Here is a 5,637-nt window from a genome sequence, read left to right as displayed (position 1 = left end):
GAGCTTTTGATAAGATGATCTAATTTTGCCTCTAGCATTCTTCCAAATGAATTTACTGAAGACATGTACTCCAGTCGGGCATTTTCATTTTCAAATTTCCTGAATTTTTGTCGCATTTGGAGGTTTAAATTATAAATTCTGTCCCCGTGGACGTCCATCATTTTATATAGTTTATCCATTCCTGTGGTAATTATATGGGTCCTATCATTAAAGAGTTTAATGATATCTTTTTGGTCTGCATAGAATTCATTTATGTTGGCTTCTATTTTATCAGTTTTGTCAATGGTCACTAATCCAAATAAACGATGACTCAGTCTTCCTATGCCTCCAAAAGGTACCAGTCTTTTCGGCCCGATATTTTTAGGTCCTTGGACATCGGCTGGCTGAATATATCCCATGTTTTCAATAGCTCCTTGAATCTTCATTTGTATTTGTTCAAGAACGATTGTCTTCAGATCAATGTGATCCTTGCCGATTATATTACCGCAAGTTTCCTTATTGAGATGTCCAGTACAATTTTGTAGTAGTGACTGTAGGTCAATTATAGCAGTGGTCTTTGCCAGGAACAAATTGAAGTCGATGGATATGTACACTTTCCAATCTGCCCTCTTTATTCTCATTGGATCTATTCTTTCATAGTAAATTCCTGGGTTGTTGTCTAACTTTTCTATAGAATAAGCTTGGGGGTCCATAATAGACGGGGCGAATACGGAGAGAAAGGAAAGTAAGATTAGATACATATTAAATGTAAGGAAGTATATTAAAATTAATAGTATCTGAAAGAACAGAACAAAGTAAATAGTATAGACGAAGAATATAGAACAGATAAGATAAGTGAGTAATTGAATTTATAAAGCTACGCCTGAAGTTCAAGTTTATCCATATGCTTCCGTATTGTTTTTCCATTGGGTAATTCTAATAAAACGTTTTTATGATTTAACATTTCGTTGATTTTTAGGGGTTTTTTATAATAACTATCGGCTTTTCCTACCCGAGGTTCGTTTAATATTCAGGCGTAATCACCGACTTTCCCTTTAAAGGGTCTAGCGTGTTTATCATATTGATTTTTCGATTTTTCTTTTTCACGAATTTGATTATCACCCGCTGCTATCTTTAGTTCTGTCAAACGTAAGACTAGATCGCGTATGTATTGATTATAGGTCCCTAATTTTTCCTCCCTAGGTATCTTCATGGGGAAACGAGCGATTCGTCCGTAAACTAGTTCAAAGGGGGTGTAACCAGTTCCATTATTTATACTTGTATTATATGTAAAAACCGCAAAGGGGGTTAACCGATCCTAATCGTCAAAACGCTCCGAATATATCCGTAAGAAATCGATTAATGGTGCATGGCTTCTCTCAAGAGACCCATTAGTCTGAGGTCTATATCCGGAAGTTGTTAAATGATGAATTTTGAATAAGTGTAATAGTGATTCTACAATCTCCGAAAGAAAGCTTGTCCCGCGATCTGACAATATTGCTCTAGGGGCACCGAATTGGCATATTAAGTGTCTCGGTAACGCGTCAGCGATAGTGGTTGCTCTAAGGTCCTTTATTGGCACTACAATTAAGTATTTGGTCAGATTGCATTGCATAGTCAGCAGGTGAGAGTTTCCACTAGGAGTGGTTCGTAATTTTCCTACGGTGTCTATCGATACCTTGTCGAACGCCTCGATTGATGTGTCTGTAATCAGCATCGGTTCCTTAGTCTTGTGACGATCAATTTTCTTCTCAAGACAACTCAGACATTTCCGTACGTAATCTAATATGTCCTTTCGTAGTCCTGGCCAATAATATCTTGCTCGAATTTTTTGGTATGTCTAGTTAATACCCTTATGGCCACCCACTAGGCTGTCATGTAGTGTTTTAATTATTTTCGCCCGCTGGTTTGCCGGTGGGAGAACCATGTTCCCATAACAAACAATTACTTTTATAGGACTCTTCTCAAAAATTCTTATTAATATTTCTGTTAGTAATCCAGGTCCAAGGTCATCAGTATATTCATTTTCTGATAATTCATCGTCTAGCAATCCGGAAACTTACTATATTTCTTTTAATCAGTATCTTCTTCAAATTTGTATGTCCGACTTTTATAGCCTCTATAGTAATGGAATCATTATATCTGTCTTTTATAACTACAGAGAAAATATTATGGTTTTTATATTTGGTTGTTAGTATTCGTCCGACCTTAGGTTTCAAAGATTTCATCATATTGCGTAGGTCTATAGCCCCAATTTCACTTAATAATTTCGAGATAGCAGTTTGGTTATTACAGTCTCGTGACATAAAATGTACAATGTTATCTCGTCGATAGGTTAGACATTGTTGGCTCGTGCTTACATTATTTTGTAAGATATATTGTGCAGGTCCTATTAAAGAATTTCCGCTCCCGATTTCACTGCTTGAACTTGGGTTCTTATAGTCTTCCGGTCTGCGATATTGGTTAATTGGTCCTGTCGGCGGTAACAGGAAGAATAATTCATCATCTACGGGTGTTTTTGAAAAGTTTAATTCCACAGGGCTCTTGTATCTAGGATCTGACTCTTCGGGTATACCCTCAAGCCCTTCGAATCTTACCATAAGTCGAGCTCCTTTAACCATAGGAGTACTTCTGGCTCCCGGTATTCCTGTCTTAATAGTTGGGGTTATCTCTCGATATCGTGGCTGCCTTAAGGTTTCTTCAGCTTCCTTAATTCTTCCGGGACTTTCTTCCTTAGTCCTATCCGAGAGACGTTGATTTTCATCTTCATCCGGGCGATCTGTGTCCGAGCCACTGACGTGTTCTAGGTGAGTTTCCATTAATTTTTGCGAATCTTCCACTAGCTTCGTTATCCTATTCGCCATTACCTCATCAGAATCATTTATTTCATCATATGGGTCAAGCCTCCATAGTGTCTCTTGTAGTTCTTGGGGGGGCTCGTCTCCATCTGAGAAATGAGAAGGCATTTCTATGGTTCGGTTGTCTCGCGCAAGGTCCGTGTCGTCCCAATAGTACGATTCATTATCTAAACTTTTATGTCTTCGCAAACTGGCTTCGAATTTTTCTGCCGATTCCACACAGTTCGTTTGCCGATAAACTAGTCCTCTGTACCGGGGCTCGTTCTTCGCATCTTTTAGTAAAACTTTCATTTTCTGATAATTCATCGTCTTCTCCAGAGTTCCCGCTGGTTTAAGGTCCACTTCTAGCTCTATTCGTTCAGTAAATTCCGATTTATCACTCTGAACTTCATCGCTTGAGCTGTCCCCTTCCGTTTCGGTTTCCTTTCTCAGTCCACTATGTCGCGGATCTTCTATCGGGGGTCTGTCATCCGTACTATCCTGGACATTTTTCGGATCTTTATCCTCCATCCTAGTTGAGGATAACAAGGGTCCCCGAGGGGAGATTGCCTGTTTCAATCCGACCTCGCTATCAGAATCCGAAACACTGGCGCTAATGTTTTCCCTTTCCAATCGGTCTAAAATATCCTGTACCCGTTTGTGTCGTCCACTCGGCAGATATTGTCCAAAAGACGAATCTTTAACGAACTCGTTGCTATCGACCTCCTTCACGGCAACTTCGATAGCAGATTCATCAGTCGACGTTACTCCTTCCCGCTCTGTAACTTTAGGCGAGGTTTCCTTGTCCGAATCACCGGTTTTCAATCTGGAATCATCTATTGCCGCATCCGATGTAGATTTTCGTAACGCCTTTAGCCTCTTGGGTAGGGGTTTATCCTTGTCTAATTTGGCCCATTTTTCAACCTCCAATTTAAGTTTAGATGTGCCGGGTCTGGGTTTATTCGGTTGTCAGAGAGTTTTTCCTGCGGTTATCACAGACTTCTTGCTTCGAGTTCTTTCAGCAATGGTACTGTGATCTAAATTTGGTTTCTCTTTATTCGTCTTGGCCCCAACAGGCCTTCCTTTCGTCCTTGTTTCATTCGAAATAGTATGAGCCCTCTTTCGTTTACCAATCGATTCCCGTGGCTCTACTTTCTCTTTCTCATCTGTTTCTTTTCTTTCAGTCTTACGCTTTAGCATCATTACCTGAATCTTCGGGATATTTTCATTCAGCTCCTTTTCTTTCTGAACCTTTTCGTCTAAATACTCTTGCAAGTTAATCGGGTTCCTTGAAAGTGCATCCTCGTTGCAATTTAATTTTCCGGGTTTATATTTGAATGTATATTGGTAGTCTGTGAATTTAAACATCCACCTCATTAACCTTTGTCCTGGGTCCTTGCGATTATGCATAAAGTTTAAAGGTTCATGATCAGCAATCAGGGTAAATTTCTTGCATACGAGATAAGGTCTAAACTGATTCATTGCGTATAAAACTGCAACACACTCCTTTTCCGTGGTAGTATAGTTTCTTTTCGCTTTATTCAACAACCTTGAAAGATATGCTACAGGCCTTTCATGACCATTCACTTCTTGTGATAAAACCACTCCTATTGCGTAATCCGAAGCATCTGTGGTTAAGGTAAAGGTTCTCAAAATCAGGAAAAGCTAGGATAGGAGCCTCACAAAGCATCCGCTTCAGCTTTTCAAAAGCCTCTTCCTGTGGCGGTCCCCAGTTATATACTTGGTCTTTTTTCGTTAAATCACTGAGAGGTTTGGCTATCTTCGAGTAGTCCTGGATAAACCGACGGTAATATCTGGAGAGTCCAAGAAAAGATCTGACACTTTTCACTCCATTGAGCTTTGGAAATTTCTTTACGGCTTCAATCAATTTAGGGTCCGGCTGAACTCCTTGCGCACTAACAATGTGTCCCAAGAATTTTACTTCTCGACGTAGCAAATTTACCTTGTCCGGTTGTAAGACTAATCCTGCGTCGGTAAGTCTTTCAAACAATTTCCCTACTTTAACTTTATGTTTGTGTAAATTCTTAGCGTAAACTATCACGTCATCCAAATACACTAACATTTCTACGTTCAACAGTCCTCGCAGCAACGCATTCATCATTCGTTGAAAGGTCGCTGGCGTGTTCATTAGTCCTTCCGGCATTCTGATATAATGAAAATGTCCATCAAAAGTTGAAAATGCCGTCTTCTCCCTGTCCTAAAATCTTAAGGGAATTTGTTGAAATCCACTGATTAAGTCAAACGTCGAGAAATACATCGAACCTCCCAACTGATCTAGAATATCAGCAATATTAGGTAAAGGGTAGGCATCACCAATAGTCTTTTTATTTAATTCTCTAAAGTCGATGACTATCCTCCACCTTGGTGTGCCATCACTCGCCGGGCTTTTAGGGACAATCCAGAGCGGCGAGTTATAAGGTGAGTTAGATTCTTCGATTATTCCTTCCTTTAAGCGTTTTTTTAATTTGCTCCGATATAAATTCTCGGTGCACAGGAGGATGCCTATACTATTTGGTATTAACTGGTACTCTGTTTTCTAAGTGTATTTCATGTTCTATCAAGTTAGTTCATGGTAAAGGTTCTCCAGGGAGTAAGAACACATTCGGATATTTCTTCAATAAGCGTTTAATACTCTTGAGTTCGTGCGAGTTAAGGTGTCCTGTTCTAATCAATTGCAATAATTGATTACACCGTTTCTCGGGTTGATCCATAGCCCGTGATCCCTGAAGGTTACCTTTCTGATCTGAATTCGTGTCACTAGAGAATTCCGATTTGTAATATTCAAATGGAATAATTTCCT

This window comes from Phymastichus coffea, unplaced genomic scaffold, assembly GCF_024137745.1.
Source record: "Phymastichus coffea isolate CEN01 unplaced genomic scaffold, Cenicafe_Pcof_1.1 PCOF00016, whole genome shotgun sequence".
Lineage (NCBI taxonomy): Eukaryota > Metazoa > Arthropoda > Insecta > Hymenoptera > Eulophidae > Phymastichus > Phymastichus coffea.
Note: the sequence above shows the minus strand (reverse complement) of the source record.